The 17572-nt window shown below is 45.1% G+C and overlaps 1 protein-coding gene across 4 annotated transcripts in view; it reads right to left on the minus strand.

Annotated features, from left to right (window-relative positions):
• Nucleotides 1-17572, minus strand: part of TRERF1 (transcriptional regulating factor 1) — a 206585-nt gene that overhangs the window by 52884 nt on the left and 136129 nt on the right. For all 4 annotated transcript variants that reach the window (XM_067006223.1, XM_059075641.2, XM_059075635.2 and 1 more), the window contains one exon: nucleotides 14453-14567. The gene's annotated coding sequence lies outside the window, so the exon portion shown is untranslated. The remainder of the gene's footprint in view (nucleotides 1-14452; nucleotides 14568-17572) is intronic.

Consider the following 17572-nt stretch of genomic DNA (forward strand, 5'->3'; position numbering starts at 1 on the left):
ATAAATGCTGGAGAGGGTGTGGAGAAAAGGGAACACTCTTGCACTGTTGGTGGGAATGTAAATTGATACAGCCACTATGGAGAACAGTATGGAGGTTCCTTAAGAAACTAAAAATAGAACTACCATATGACCCAGCAATCCCACTACTGGGCATATACCCAGAGAAAACCATAATTTAAAAAGACACATGTACCACAGTGTTCACTGCACCACTATTTACGATAGCCAGGACATGGAAGCAACCTAAGTGTCCTTCGACAGATGAATGGATAAAGAAGATGTGGTACATATATACAATGGAATATTACTCAGCCCTAAAAAGGAACAAAATTGAGCCATTTGATGAGACATGGATGGATCTAGAGACTGTCATACAGAGTGAATGAAGTAAGTCAGAAAGAGAAAAACAAATATCGTATATTAACGCATGTATGTGGAACCTGGAATAATGGTACAGATGAAACGGTTTGCAGGGCAGAAGTTGAGACACAGATGTAGAGAACAAACGTATGGACACCAAGGGGGGGAAACCACAGTGGGGCGGGGATGGTGGTGTGCTGAATTGGGCGATTGGGATTGACATGTATACACTGATGTGTATAAAATTGATGACTGATAAGAACCTGCAGTACAAACAAACAAACAAACAAAACAACTAATACTGAACTTTCTTTGGGTTATTTGTATGGAAATATGTTAATATAAATGTTTCAGACATTACATGAAATTTCTAAAAATCTTATATGTTCTGGTATAATGTTATAAGTCATAATTCTAGTTATTACTTTAAAATGTATAACTCAGAAATAACTAAATTTCTTTGTCAATTGCATTATTATGAACTTTCATCAAATCTTTAACTGTGGTCATTTTTAAGTCTTTTGTCATTTACAGACAGTTCTGGGTGTACTCTGATGCTTTTGCAAAAATGTTCCTATAAAAGGGTTTCATCTTCAAGGAATTCATGGAAAAGACTCTGACAAGTACAGGTTTCTGGTAACTGACTATACTGCTGAACTGAATGAATAAGCATTTTCAGAACTCTAATGGAAAACTGATGAATTCATAAAAGTGCTAACAAAAGATCAAGATGAACAAAAAAATTAATTACATGGGACTGAGTGAACTGATGAGGATGATTATAATTTTTGTGACTTTGTTTGAATAAAAAAAAAAAAAACCCACAAGGACTCAGAGGCAAAAAATATACAAATCAATTTTCACTGCAAAGTAAAGGAGCTGTTACAGTGGAGGATTACTGGACTGAATGTCAATATTATGACATAGTATGAGTGTGTTTCATGTTTGGTAATTGCAATCATTGTTGCTTTTGTTGTGGTCATCCATTTACAATGCTTGGTGTCAGTTTATCTCTTGTAAAAATAAAATACAGTGTGTGTGTGTGTGTGTGTGTGTGTGTGTGTGTGTGTGAATAAAAAAAGAAGATGTGGCACATATATACAATGGAATATTACTCAGCCATAAAAAGAAACAAAATTGAGTTATTTGTAGTGAGGTGGATGGACCTAGAGTCTGTCATACAGAGTGAAGTAAGTCAGAAAGAGAAAAACAAATACCATATGCTAACACATATATATGGAATCTAAGAAAAAAAAAAAGGTCATGAAGAACCTATGGGTAAGACGGGAATAAAGACACAGACCTACTAGAGAATGGACTTGAGGACATGGGGACGGGGAAGGGTAAGCTGTGACAAAGTGAGAGAGTGGCATGGACATATATACACTACCAAATGTAAAATCAATAGCTAGTGGGAAGCAGCCGCATAGCACAGGGAGATCAGCTCGGTGCTTTGTGACCACCTAGAGGGGTGGGATAGGGAGGGTCGGAGGGAGGGAGATGCAAGAAGGAAGAGATATAGGGATATATGTATATGCATAGCTGATTCACTTTGTTATACAGCAGAAACTAACACACCATTGTAAAGCAATTATACTCCAATAAAGATGTTAAAAAAAACCGAAAACAAAACGCATTATGTCGCTGAATGACACCTTCCCGCACTGTTCTCTTGTGCATTTCTGCTTTTTTTTTTTTTCAGCTGCGCCACATCGCTTGCGGGATCTTACTTCCCTGAACAGGGATTGAACCCGGGCCCAAAGAAATGAAAGCACTGAGTCCTAACCACTGGACCGCCAGGGAATTCCATCTCTGTGCATTTCATGTGTTAGTTATGTGTCTTCAGGTCAGGCACAGACCCTCTGCGGGCCAAGAGCTGGATTCCTCATGGTGCTCAGAGCAGAGCCGGGTGGTGTAGGGCCTCGGTGAACATTTTCGGACATGAGTGGAACTCTTTTTTCCAAAGGCCTTTGAGGTAGGATTTCTGACAAAGCTGACATCTAGACATCACATTTTAGGAAAAGAATGAGGCAAGGCAGGTCTCTAAGATCTCCTTTAAGTGGCTTTAACCCCCGGAGGAGCTGTTTGGGATAGAAACCGCCAGCCTGAACCCCCAGCTGCTCCTGGATGAGCTGAACCGCCCCAACAGTTTAGGGGGCATGTGGCATCCACTGCTTGTCAACAGGGGAAGAGGCCAAAGCCTATGACTTGAACCCCAAAAGACTCTGTCTCAGCAGGTAACTCTAATCTCCTTCATAGAGAACACCAGGGGACTATAGGTATTTACCACCTCCACTTCCTGACCCTCAAACAAACGTCCATCCCTCCACCTGTGCTCTAACTCCTCTCTCTTCGCTCATCTTAAATACTGGAGAAACATGGGACCCCCAAGAGCTCACCTCCCCCACTTCCAGTAGGCTGTCAGTTCCTGTTGCCCCCTCCTCTATAGCATTCCCTGACCATCTCCTCTCATCCCCACTGCCCGATCCATGGAACAGCCAGTCCTTTATAGCTGGTCCTGCCCCCTCCAGTCTACTGTCCGCTCAGCAGCTCTGTCCACGCCACCCTTCTGCTTCAAACCACCCATGTGCCCTCTGCCCACAGGAGAATAATCCAAAGAGCTCAGGCTGGCACAGGGGGCCCCTCATGATTTGGCCTCACCTCCCTTTCCAATGATTTACCTAACTATTCTCCATCTTCTCAACCTACTGGTTCCTGTTCAAACTTATCTTTTATGAAGGCTTCCTTGATTCTCAGCCATTCAATGTAACGAGGTATTTACTGAGTGCTCACTATGTACCATGGGACACCATGAGGGGGTTGTATGACATGGTGTCAGCTCTCATGGTGTCAGGGGATTGACGTCTGGGGTGGGGGGAGTGTCAGACAATGACAAATCTATGATTGCGATGAGTGGTTATAATAGAGGGCTGTGACCTCAGCAGAAAGGTCAGGGAAGGATCCTCTGCAGAAGTCATGGTGATACTGCAATCTGCAGGATGAGAAGCACTTAAATAGGGAAAATAGAGTGTGGAAAGCTGCCTCCCAGGTAAAGTCAAGGATAGCACAGGCAAAGGCCCTGTGGCAGGTGGGAACACGGTGGACATAGGAACTAAGAGAAGGCCAGAGTGGCCAGGATAGGAGCATGGCAATGAAAATGGAGAGGGGGCAGGGGCCAGACCACACCAGGTTCTTGAAGGTAAGGAGTTTTATCTTTATACCAAGAGCAGTGGGGAACGATTCAAGTGTTTGGATGTGTGTATATGATGTATGATGTACGTATGTATGTGTGTGTGTGTGTGCATGTACAAGCATGTGTGACTGATCAGATTTCCATTTTGAAAAGGCCAAAGGATATACCAGAGGTCAGCAAACGTTTTCTGTAAAGGGCCAGAAAGTATATATTGCAGGGTTCACAGCCAGGAAGCAAAATCGAGGCTATGATGTAGATGCTTATATAGTAAGAGAAAAAACAAATTTCTACAAACTTTCTGAGGAAACTCAAAATATAATAGTAATCGAGTACAATTTAATGTAAATAGATCTATTAATGAGAAGAATGGACTTATTTTTTAGAGGGATAACATTTTGCTTAATTGGGTTCAAAGTCAGTGCCCCGTATCATCAAATGTTTACATGCACAAACCATTTTTAGCTCACGGGCTGTATAAAATCAGGCAGGGGCTGGATTTGGCCCATGGACCATAGTTTGTGGACCCTTGGTCAGAACGGACTGGAGGAGGGTGAGTGAGGATATGGGGAGCGGGACTCAACTTATCGATGGTCCAGGCCAGGCAGCTTGGATGTGGGTGGTGATGGAGGGGCATGTGGGGGTGAAGGTGATAGGACTTAGTGATGAGATGGGCAGGGGTGTGTGGGAGGGAGGAGTGTCAAGATGATACCTAGATTCGCATCTGTGAAGACGGAGCACCATGAAAGCTGTTTCACTTTGAGACCTACAACAGGAGCAGTCACAGAGGCAGCTGGACCGAGGGCTCCAAGGCTCAAGAGAGGTTGGTGAGTCCCTTGACACAGGCAGTAAGTGAAGGCAGGGATGGGAGGAAGACTGCCTGGAGGGCAAGTGAGAATGGCAGGACTCAGGCTGCGTGTCTTTATTACACCACTTAGAGCCCTGGTCCCAGCTGCTTTATCTGCATCCACCGTCAAACTGGGACCTCTTCCAAGGAGTGCCTCATCAGCTCTGTCTACCAGGGTCAGCATAATACAGGGCACCCACTGGGTGCTAAGGACACAAAAGAGGGAGAGAAAGAGAGAGGAAGGGGAGACCTTTTGCTTCCACAGGCTCACATGGAGAAGACACCCCCTCAATTCACAATGGAAGCCCACCTCCCATTCCTACCCTAAGGGCTGACCATTTCCCTGGCTAACTTTCCACAGGAGCTGCTTTCCATAGGGGTCATGGGACCTTCCCCAAACACTTAAAATCATTCAAGTGTGCGCGCGCACACACGTACACACAAATCTCCTCCCCACCAACCCTTGTCCCGTGATTTGTGGTGATGATGTATTGACAACACGCCCGTCAGCTGTCAGTTCAACATGTCTAAATATTATGTTCCCTCACCCAGAACATCATTTTTTTTTAATGAAAAAAAAGTTAAGTGGCAATCTCACTCATAACAAGGAGGGGAGAAGGGAAAAAAAAGCCACAGGTTAAAGAAAATCAATTTTTCTTTTTTTTCCCCCTTTCTTTTTTTTTTCTCTTTCCTTTTCCTGAGCAGAAGAGTGAGAAGCTCATGGCTGCTTCTCTCCAACAGCCCTGGCACGAGGAGGTCAGTGCTGACATGGAGAGTGACCCGCCCTGGCGGCCGTGGGTGTGTTTGCCTGACGTCAGTGGAGCTCAGAGCAGACCCGTCCCCCGGGGCCACAGCCACGAATCCTCTGGCCCACGTGGAGTCTCTGGTAGGGACATTGAGGAGTTCATGGGAGGGGGTGCTTGTCCTCATGGCCAACAGTTAACATTCTGAAAAGCACTGGACAAAGCACCGACACCCACTATCTTACTCTGTCCCTACAACAAGCCAGTGAGGTCAGAATTGTTTTCTCCGTTTGAAAGATGAGGAAATTCACATGCAGGGGACGATGCACTCAAGGCCACACAATTGTGACAAAGGGTTAAACCTCCGGCCCTCTGATGCCAGGGTGAGGTTTCTCTGATACCGTGCGGTGTCCTTCATTCACCCGTCGCAGATCTGAGTAGCATGAAGCTACTTCCCCCAAGTTGGACCCCTGCAGCGCTCTCCACATTCTGAAGGGTCAAGGAGAGCTGGCTTGTACCCTGGTATAGACACATCCTGGCCATCAGCTACAGGCAGCCTTCAACCCGCTAGCATATAGCCGTGAACTTGGAAGTATGAGAAAGAATCTGATGCACTTTACACCAAAACCCCTCTCTCTTTCCAGGTTTAAAGGGCTAGCTTCAGTTCTCTGGAAATTTTTTTTTTTTTTTTTTTTAACTCATCAGGAACTTTTCTCAGTGGAGAGAAACACATGGATTATGTGGCAGGAGTTTTCCTCACAGAAACACCCGAAGTACTGGGCTCTGGAGTCAGAAGACCAGAGTTAAAATCATCATGTTCCACTGGCAAAGTGAGAACCGGGCAGGCTGATCTAATCTTTGGAGCCTCAGTATTGACATCTGTCAAAGAGGAATAACAACACCTAATTATTCCAGGTTTTTGGTGAAGATTAAACAGGAGAATGTTCAGGACATGTGTGGTGCCCAGGGAGAACTCACAAAGTCTCACCGCCTGGGTGGGGTTTCTGTTGGTTTGTTTTGACTTGAGTACAGTTGACATCAAGGCTCAATGACTCAGTCATGATTGAATACATTTGGTTATTTGTTTCCTGGGCAACCTTCAGCCCTCCCTTTGTTTCAGTGAGCAGCACGGCGCCCAGGGGCAGAAATGGCTGGAAGTGGACACAGGAAGGAGGAGAGAAAACCCACAGTCCTGTGGGCCCTCGGGTGTAGGGACGGGCAACCTCACTTACCCTGACACCCTCCTGAAAGCACCACTGCATCAGAGGACATAGCCCTTTATCCCTAAAGATCCAGCGTCACCGTGGAAAGGCTAATGTGCGTTTAGCATACTGTTCACCAGGCAGAGAAAAAAGCAGGAGGATACAGATGCCCATGTGACTTGCTCATGGGGCAGACTTGCTTTCTGGGGCAGATGGGTCCCTGCGAGAGAGTCCTGTGGATCTCCATGGGTCAGTGAGACTTGGAGGTGCCTAAGAGGGACTCAGTGTGGCCATGAGTCAGGCCGAGCTCTCTAGTGTGGTTACCGGTAACGAAGGGGTGTTCTGCTCTCTGGGGTCTGGCTCTCAAGCTGCTCAAGACCCCAGGAGAGGGAAAGAGATGTAATTCTTGAGTGGCCACCTAAAGTTTAGGAATATCTGTGGTTATCATTAAAGCAAGAAGTTGAAAGGTGCTGCCCCAGTTACCCGGAAAGAGACATTTCATTCCCTCCGTGATACCAGATAAGGAAATAATCTACTTCCCTTCCTGTTTCAAGGGGGCCCCCAGCTCTCAGACTCCAGGAAATTGGCAGTAACTCTGTCTATATCTGCCGTTTCCTTACTTTCAGTTACAGCCTCCTGGCGTGCTTAAACAACGGCCCCCTTTAAGGAACGTGGGACACACGGTCTGGCAAGGCTATCCCAAAGCAGGCCTGGGGTGGCCTTGGTGCCCACATCTGCCACCTGATCTGACGGGCAAACGAGACCCTTCCTGGTGGAAGCTCCGAATCACTCAGTATCCGTGCCAGCCTCCCAGAAGTTAGGGAGAAAATGAAGCCAACCCTTAACATCTGGGGGGGGGCACCCTCATACCCACTCTTTCTGTGAGGCAGCCCAGCAGGAGGCTGTACTCCCATTTTGAGCTAAGCTATGGATGCTCTGAGCGGGGAAGAGATTTCCAAAGGACCACATGTGTCAGGAAGAAGCCAACCTGAGGGAGACAAGAGCAGAGGTCTCCGGTCCTCGGCCAAAGATACCCCCCAGAACCACAAAGGACCACCACTAAAACAAGAGCCTCCACATGACTTGAGTGTTCTCCAAAAACGCAAGCAAGAAGGCCACAAGGAAACGCAAAGAAACAAACCTCTATTTATTTCTGTCTCACCTATAAAAACGTCACAGCCTCTCTGAATTGCTCCCATTTGTCCTCCTCCTTCTCCCCTCCAGTCTGCGTCGTCTGGACCTAAACCAAGCCTCCCCCTCTCCCCTGGATCACGTGCACATAGATGATCTCCCTCTTCATGGGACACTCACAGGAAATTTAAACATTCTCAGACGGGGTTCTTCTAAGCCCACTTCCCCTGCCCTCCACCCCCTACCCAGTTGCTGCGTATTCAGGAAATGCAAACCCAATATAAAGATAACCCGGGCCAAACAGAAAAGGAGACTGGCCCTGTGACCTTGTTGGGCAAATGACTTCCTCTCCCTGCATCTCAGACTCAGCTTCTGCAGAATGAGGAGGCTGGACCTGACGGGACTGCAAGGAGGTCCCGCTGGCTCTGACCAGCGAGGGCTTAGCTGGGGTGAACCTCCCAGACCCTGCCTGTCTCAGGGACACCCAGCAACCTTGAGGCAGGATATTGAGGCAGTACGGTTTTCTACCACTGACAGCCGATCCCTAAGGACCCTGGCCCCCTGGGGGGAAAGAACACTAGGAATCAGGACACCTGGGTGTCCGTCTCGGTTCTGCGGTATTTTGGAAAAGGAACTGAGTGAGTGGGGGAGGTTATCCAGGCAGCCTTAAGCTCAGTTAGAGTGTTTTAATTTTTAAAAAATAGAATAATCTATATGACTAGTGTAATAAAGATTATGAAAATGTTTTTAGAACCAAGACCACCTAACAGCAAGAAGGAACAGATTAGTCAGTCTCCAGAGAAGCACCTACAGACTCAGCTTAGGACCTATTTCTGTTGGCTTTTATGAGGCCATGGCAGTATATGAGTCCCGTGCCTGGGGCACCTCCTTGTTTCTCTGTTCACAGTAACCCCGGCTCCCCAAACTCCTCACATACTCCCGAACATGATGTGTCCCGACTCCCTAGTTCGGGAAAGCGTTTCCACATCTGCATCTGGGACCACCGCTTGTTTCACTGCGCAGGACTCGGCTGACAAGGAGAACTCAACCTGGGGTGTCGCCCATGAAGAATATTTAATCTACCAGTTGAGCTCCCCATGGGCGAGGCCAGTTGGATGGTGTAAATAATCAATCTTGGCTCACAGCTCTGAGTAACTAGAAAGGAGGAGGGACAGGAAGCATGAATCATTATCTGGAGAGAGGCCGTTAATAGACTTTGAGGTTTGCAGGCAGGGTGGGGATGGGGTGGGGTTGGGCCTGGCCCCTCAGCTAGGTCGAGAATGTCAGTGGACATCATCTTGGGAGTCAGCTCCCTCCCTAGTGCAGCAGCATCAATCTTCAGGCTCCTGCAAAACCCCACCCTTCAAAGTATTTGAGCCACACTTGGAAAAGGAAGACAAGTGGTTGACTTGTCTTTGCAAATGATTTGGAAATAATTGTTTGATTCTCACAGACTGAATTTTTAAAGAAAGTTGTCAATTCCTGTTTTACAAAAGTGAGTTGGTAGCATTTGCAGAGAGATAAAAAGGCAAATGCAAATCCATTCAAGACCACCATGTTCTTTGACCATGCATGATCAGACACAGTTGGGAAACCTGGTGAAGCACAGTCAAACATTGATGGCAGGAATTGTCAGGGCACTTGATATGCTACTGGAGGTGGCTCTCTAAGAGACGCCACAGAGGCCATCTGTGGGGCTAGAAGCACTGAACTGGGTCTCACTAGCTCAAGAGAATGCCCATCTCTAAACCTCAGTTCACACCACTTCGACACCCCCAACGTACAAGGCTCCTTTTCCAACCACCTCACCCTACCTGCCCCACGGGGCCAGCCCCAATCTTCTTCCCAGCCTTCCCCAGGAAATCTTCCCTGAGCACTCAAAGGCACAGTGCTGTCCCCGCTGGAAACCTATTCTGAATACCTGGCACTTAATCTTATGAAGGCATTTTATCCTTTATGCATTTTGGGGTCATAAAGTCTTTTTTAAATGAATAGACTATTTTTCAGAGTAGTTTTAGGGCCATAGCAACTCTCTGCATTTTTCATAACACTTGCCCACTGTACAAAGCCCAGAGTCACTACAAATAGCAGGTGCTAAAAAAGCTTGTTGCCTGATAGATAACAAATCAGGAAGTGACACAAATCTGAGTGTAATATAAAGTCACTTACTTATGAGCAGGGAGTGGGTGTTTATAAGCAGTCATGTCAGCTTTAAGAATGGAAGTCAAATGGACAGTGGAGACCACCCATCCTGCTCCTTCTGGACATGTGTCCAGCAGAGTCGGTGTGCCATCCACTGACTGGGGTGTGGGCATCACAGGGACAACTCTCCAGCAAGTGGTGTCATGAGGTTCCAGAGCTCTCATGGTTCTAAGACAGAAGGAACAGCTTGGAGGGAGGGCTGAGATGCTGAGATGCCCCATCTCTAGAGAAGAACATTTCTAGAACCCATGGTTTCTAGCCTGTGCTAACACTGGCCAGACCAGTGTGTTCTGCCTTCCCTCCGATTATTTTAAAAAACACCCCAGCGGGGCTGGGAATCCCACATTGACCCTAGACTCCTGCCTCCATTTCCATCACATTTCATAAACCAGCTCTGCCAACATGAGAGCATCACTGAACAAGGGCGCGAGTCTTGAAGCGGTCTGTTCTTAGTCATGATGATACTGACTACCAGGGACTGGGTGCTTGTGATGGTCCAAGATCCTGTTACAAGCTATACATACATACATCATCTCATTTCATCCTTGAACAGCTCTGCCTGTGGTCCCCATGTTGCAGATGAAGAAATGGAAGCTCAGAGAGATGAAGCTAGTGAGAGGCAGAGCTAGGTTCAAACTCAGCTCTTTCTCCTGCCCCCAAGCCCAAAAAGTCTAACCACTGTGCTCTGTGGCCTCCCCTCTGATGAAAGGCACACAAACAGGAGACAGGAAAACTAACAGCAGGAAGGATGGGGTTGGGCGGTGTGGAAAAGAGGCACAAGGGAAGGGAGAAGAAGGAGAGAGAGCACGCGGACAAGAGGAAGTTGGGGTCTTGTCCTCAACCTTGAGGTGCACGTGGGATCTGGCTGCAGGTCCAAGAGGTCTTTGCCAAGTGGGAATGAAGTAGGAAAGTTGCTGGGGACCACGGGAGAAACAAACCACAAAATATGCAGAAGCCATTTCCTCTCTCGAGGAAGATACACAATAGATTCATAAACAAATTTTACAAAGCTGCCCAACTATTTATAGCATTCTGGTAGGAACTTATATCCTTTGTGAGCATAAAGCTAATCCCCCCCAAAATGGTTAAGTTATTCTGAGGAGAGCAAAGGTGGGAAAAGGGGATAGGGGAGGGATATACTCCTTGCCAGTCCATCACCTGCTAGCCCTGTGACTGCAGTCAGTTACATGTCCTTTCTGAGCCTTGGTTCATTCTTCTGTGAACAAAGAATAGTAATTCCTGCCCCATGGGGCTATGGTAGAAAAGAAAGAAAACAGACCTTCTGGCAATATGGCAGATCAGATACCCTACTTGACCTTCCCAACTGAAACAACTAACATGCTGTTTAAAATTTAAAATACAAAGATTGTATACACACTGCTGAACTGGTATAAATGGAAGGATTCTTCGAAGACCAAAACCAAAACCAAAAAAGCAGGAACTTTGGGATGTAAGCTAGCAGTAAACCTGGCTTTCACCCTGAGGGTTCCTGCCAAACCCTACAGATTCTAAGTTTCCCATGACAGCTGCATAGTGTTCAGGAAACAGGAGAAAAAGCTTAGTTCCTTCATAAAATTGGGACTTCAAAAGGTTCCACCCTCAATGAATGAGAAATAGACCCCCACCAACACAAAAGGAGACCACAAGGAAACCTGACCTTGGGCTGGGTAGAAATCTGAACCCATACGCTGGATTTCACACAGATTTGCAGTTTGAATTCACGCTACTTATGTAGCCAGAAAAGCTTTGGGTAGAAAATGAATATAAAGTGATTTTTGATTGGGAGTGCCCCCAGACAACTAGCAGAAGTTAATGCAAAACGTCTCTGGAAAAATGAACTTCAAGCCATACCTCAAATAGTTCACAAAGGTAAAGTTCTAAGGAAAATGAACAGCTCAAAGAAAATAACAACAACATGGAAACAAGGCTGTATGAGTACTAGCCAGCAGAAGCAACAGACAGCAGAATCAGACCTGCAAAGGTTTCAGATTCTCAATTACCAGACATGAAGTTCTACAGTTTCTAAATAGCAACTTCAATATGTTAAAGAAATTAAGAAGTTTGCAAATATAAGCAAGAAATAAGAGAAAATCACCAAGCAGATTTAAAAATTAATGGACCAGAACTTCTAGAAATGATAAATAAAGAAGCTGAAAGGAAAATATTTCAATGGATGGATTAAACAGCATTTGAAGCACAGAATAAATTAAATGGAAGACAGGTTTGAAGAAATTATTCAGAGTTCAGAGTTCAGCATAGAGGGACAAAGAGGTGAGAAATATGGAATAGAGGTTACGAGATACAGAGAACAGAATGAGAAGGTCCACCATATGTCTAACTGGAGTTCCAAAAGGAGCTATTAGAAAGAATGGGAAAGAGTCAATATTCAAAGAATGAAGGGTGAGAATCTTCCAGAACTGTTGAAAGACACTCATCTTCAGCTCTAGGAATACCAATGAAACCCAAACAGAATAAAGACAGAGAAACTGACACCTAGTTACATGAGAGAGAAGTGGCAGAACACCAAAGAAAGCAGCAACATCTTTAATGTAACTAGAGGGAAATGCCAGGTCACTTATAAAGGAAGAACGACAGCCAATGTCTCAACAGCAACGTTCAGAGCCAGAGGTGGTGGAATAATGGTTTCAGTGACCGAAGAGAAAATATTCAGTAAAGCTACCTTTCAAAATTGAGAGCAAAATACAGTTTCAAGCCAACAAAAACCAAACCAAACCAAAGCAAAAACAACTTGAAAGTTTACCACCAACAGACTCTCACTAAAGGATAATGCTAAAGGGGTTTATTTTAGTCAGAAGGAAAATGATCTCCAATTCATGAAAGAATGGTGAGGAGAAAAAAAAAAGAATGGTGAGAAAAGATATTGATAAGAATGTGGATACAAACACATCATATAAAACAATGATGCCTATATTGTAGGGAAAAAAACAGGACAGAATGAAAACACAGGATAACAATTGTATATAAATTGGGAGAGGTAGTGGTTAGAATTAAACCAGTTTATGGTTCTTGTATTTTTGGGGAGGCAGGTAAAGACACTAATTTTAGACTTTGTTAAGTATGCCTGTTAAAATAGATGGGCTAATCATTGAAAGAACAGATACAGAGCACATAACTTTCAAACAAGAAGACAGAAGATGGAATGAGGAGGGAAAAACATCTCAACCAAAAAGAAGGAGCAGAAAAAAACAAATGATGGTTGAAATGAATCCCAATTCATCAGTAAGATACACCCGTTCTAACCAAACACCATTGCCTTAAAATATACAAAATTTGGGCTTCCCTGGTGGTGCAGTGGTTGAGAGTCTGCCTACTGATGCAGGGGACACGGGTTCGTGCCCCGGTCCGGGAAGATCCCACATGCAGCAGAGCGGCTGGGCCCGTGAGCCATGGCCGCTGAGCCTGCGCGTCTGGAGCCTGTGCTGTGCTCTGCAACGGGAGAGGTCACAACAGTGAGAGGCCCGCGTACCACAAAAAAAAAAAAAATTATATATATATATATATATATATATATATATATATATATATACACAAAATTTTATACCTAAGCAAAATTTTTGGCACTATAAGGAGAAATGGACAAATCCAATGGGAGATTTTTAACATGTCTCTCAATAATGTGTTATTGAGAAGATTAGTCAGATAAAAACAGACAAGGACATATTATAGAGGATTTGAACAGCACAATGAACTAGCTTATTTTAATGATCATATATAGAAAACTACTATACATCTAATAATTAGAGAGTACACACTTTTTCAAGCACTCATGAAACATTTAAGAAAAAAGTTGAAAAGATAAAATATTTAAAAGGAGCACAAAGAAATGGTTCAATGCTTATTTCAAACTCTCTCCAAGGATCCATACCTATTTTATCTTAAAAAAGAAAAAGACCCTGTCTTTCTTGTTCACTGATGTATCTCCAGAGTCTAGTACAGTGACTGTCCCAAAGGGGGCTCTTAATATGTCCTGAAGAATGAGTGGCGAACGAAGGATTCTCTGTTGAGGATGGTACAGGCTGAGTGAGAACTGAGGACCAACACTGGAGGGGATGAAGCCCTTTCCAACATGAAGGGGACAAGAGGACAAGGTGAGCGGTGCCAGTCTCCAGGGAGAATTTATACAAAAAAGAAAAACAGAGTCACGACAGCCATCTCCAAATCCAAAGAGAGGGTCATGTGGGAGAGTCTTTGAAAGCCCAGTCTTTGTGGGTCCATGTGGCAGACCAGAGGAGAGAAGATAGAAATTTCAGAGAGGAAGAATTTGTCCCAATATTAGGAAGAATTTTCTAACAATTCATTGCTCAACATTGGTCGGGAATTGGCCTGGCTTATCCTCTAAGGCCCTTTATGACCCTGTGTGGGACAGGAGACTGTCCAGGGCGTCCTGAGAGTCCCAGACCATGAGTGGACCATCCTTCCAATTCTATCCCATCCCAGAGACTCCTTCACCCCAAACTCCCTGGATACCCGATCCCTAAAACATCTGCCCAAGGTCCCAGATGCAGGAGGTGGTGGAGGAATAATGAGAGCTTCAGTCCCCAGAAACTTAATCCAGTGTCCTTTCTGCTCCACCATCGGCCTCTCCATTAGCCGAAATGAGCACGTTTTGCCCCATTAGGCTGACATGTACTTTTTCAGTCTACCCATGTCCCAGTAAACACCATTTTCCCAGCGTATGGCAAGGGATTACAAAAGCGTAGAGAATTAGTTCAAATGAAAATGCCGAAACTTTCCAGGAAAAGGGAAGCGAGCTCACCTTGGCCTCCGCAGCAGATGGTTGAGTTGGGGGCCTGGCTCTGGGGGCTTCTCCTGCGGCCGGCCAGTCATGCTGCTCTCATGTTGCTGGGCAGGTGGGAAGAGGAGGCCTAGTTCTGTGGGAAAAAGAGAAAGAAAGATCACTTCTTCATCGTTTGCTCCCAGCTCTCCATCACCAGCCTGCCAAGGACACTATCCAGAAGCCGCGGGAGCTCGCGAGGCTGGCCTCAGCCACTCTCATGTCATTGGGGAGCAGACAGGCACAGGACAAATGTTTCCCACGCCCTCCGATGTGCCAGGCAGGGCTCTAAGGAACGAGGCTACAAAGATGAATCAGATGCAGTCCCTGCTTTCAAGCAACAGCCTAGCAAGAGAGAGAGCGAGAGAGTGAGAGAGCGCGCGCCCGCGAGAGAGACGTACACATGTTTCACTACAAGATAATTTGGTAAGTGCTGTGATTTCCCCAAGTTCATTCAACAGCCTACCTGTCCCACAGGGAGCAGAGGCAGCCTACAAGTGCTACAGCACAGGGCTTCTCAAGCTCTTTGTTATGAAGGACCAGTTCTTTGTTTTTGTTTTAATTTCTGAGCCATCATGGATGAATACTTTTATAAAATATAAGAAAAGGAACTGGTAGAAAAATGAAATGACAAAAATATTCATACAGAGTACAAGCCTACTTCTTAATGATTCAATAGCTTACTCTGTCAAATCGGCATGAGAGTTTCTAAGCGTTTCCTCTCAATTTCTGTACTGATCCCGTGGACTGGTAAACAGCTTGCAGACCAGCACCACTCCACAAACCACAGCCGAGAGGCATTGCTATAGGAAATGTTTGTAAACAGTGCAACCTTCCTGAGATGTCTGGCTGAGCTCTTGGTTCAGAGAGGGTGGCTGGAAATAAAAATGATGTCGAATTCACCCTCTGGACTATAGTTCAGACAGTTCAGAGAGTCTCTCTCCAAGAAGGAGAGTTACAGCAGAGACTTTGGGAAAGTGTGGCGGTGGGGTGTCTGAGGTGGTGTTACCAACACACTGGGTTCACGGGATCCTGGTCAGAAGTTGTGCCTGGAGCCCTGTCCTGCTCTACCTTGAACTTCCAATTGTAACTATGGCAACCCCAGCCGAAGCTACTGCCCGGAATGGGAAGAACAAAAGTGTCATCTATTAAAATGGACTGGGATGTTTCAAAAAATAAAGCATTTCCAAAATGTCAGGAGGGCTGCTGGTGTTCATTCCTACCATTTAATGTTATAAAAATGATGTTTTTTAAATTGAGAAATCTTTTGTCTATGACAGCCAGCTCCCAAAAAAGCCTTTAAATGCCTATTGCCTTAATACTTGAGGGAGAGATTACAAGTCATTTTCCCCCATTTGAATGCTTAAGAGAAAGTGCTCATTCCTCTAAACTCTCAGCTTTTATGTAGTTCTTATTTTAAACTTTAGAAGAAGATATCTCTGTAGAAGAAAAACTTCCCTTTTCAAAGTCTTTTTTTTTTTTTTTTTAAATGCGTACACACATATACTCTCACTCGCTGCTTCAAATGCTAAGTCATTTGCAATTTGGGAGTTTGTTGCTCATGAAATTCTAGAGATAAGCACATCATAAACATTCCTATAGCAAGGGAATGCTTTGGAAGAGATGTCTGTGATGTTACAAAGATTGTCTATCATTTATCTCTGAACGTTGGAGAAGTGAAGGTTATGGGAATAATTATTTATGCATAAATAAGTCAACAGAGTAACTGGCAACGTCAATAGCAGATCTTACCAAGAAGCTAAACCATGGCACGAGGTGGGAAGCACGGATGGACTTCCCTCAGTTTCCATGAGTGTTTCATCCTTATTCTCAACATGGGAAAATAACTCTCCAGGCTCCCCGATAGGAGCAATAGTCCTTGGAATCACTCATGGGCAGGATTAAGCTTAGACCACACAGCCAAGTTTTCTATATCAGGTGCTGGGCTAGATTCTAGTGTTCTCAATATGGGTTCTTCTTCAAAGAGACCCAAGGGGGACATATAAACAGGCAATTACAATCCCCCTCTTTCCTGAGTATATTGGCTGGAGTTAAGGTAAAGGAAATGAAGTTAACTAGCTCAATCCACTTATCCAACCATCCACTGGTCCATTCGTTGTTGACTGAGTGCCTAGTATATCGCAGGCAAGTGCAAAGCACTAGGCATACAACAGTTGAGACCAATGTGGTCCCTGCCTTCATGGAGCTTATCCTCTAGCGGGGAAACCGACATTAATAAGTTAGAAATAACTATAATAGCGGTGCTCTGAAGAAGTATGATTACTGCCATAACAGCATATGTCAGGGGTAGATCTAGCACAGGAAAGGGTCAGTGGTGCTTTCCTAAAGAATTAATCTTTAATCTGAGCCCTAAGAATAAATTAGTGAAACAAAATAGGGTGGGGGCAGGAGGGAGAAGACAGAAAGAAAAGGTGTTGCCAGCACAATGAATAGGCTGTGCAAAGTTCCTGTGACAGAAGGAACACGGCACATTCTAGCTATGAAAGGAGGCTCTTAATAAGGACCGAATCGGTTCTTGACTCACATCATGCTTCCATTGTGACGGTATTCAGACCATGCATTATAGATGTGCAGGTTTTTCCAAAAGTGCCCAAGAAATTACTAAAGGCGAGCCAGGAAAGTAAGGTGCATGTCAGCTAATTCTCCCGAGGCATACAACACAGGGGCCACCTTATCCTCCCTCCCATTTTATAGCAAGTTTTGGGACTCATCTATTTTTCTCTTCAACAGTGGCAACTTGGCCAAATCCAATTTGACCAGTGGTGAAAATCAGTTGGTCAGGGCTGACATAGACTGACAGTGGATGTGGGTTTTGGGATGTGAACAAGTGTTCTATTATTAAATGATTGCTGGAGAAGCCTCGTGGTGAATGTTACTCGACAGAAGGTCATACAATTTCATGCACGGAACATGAGCTTTGGGGCCAAGCAGACCTGGGTTCAAATTTGACCCCGCCCCTCACTGGCCATTTGGCCTGGTTCTTTCAGAAAATGGAGTTAGCAGTGCCTTCCTTGCTGCGAGATCAGCAAGAGCACAGGTCCTACACTGAGCACGTTTCCTGGCTCCCAACTGGCCCTGGAT

Source organism: Kogia breviceps, chromosome 10 (assembly GCF_026419965.1).
Source record: "Kogia breviceps isolate mKogBre1 chromosome 10, mKogBre1 haplotype 1, whole genome shotgun sequence".
NCBI classification, from domain to species: domain Eukaryota; kingdom Metazoa; phylum Chordata; class Mammalia; order Artiodactyla; family Physeteridae; genus Kogia; species Kogia breviceps.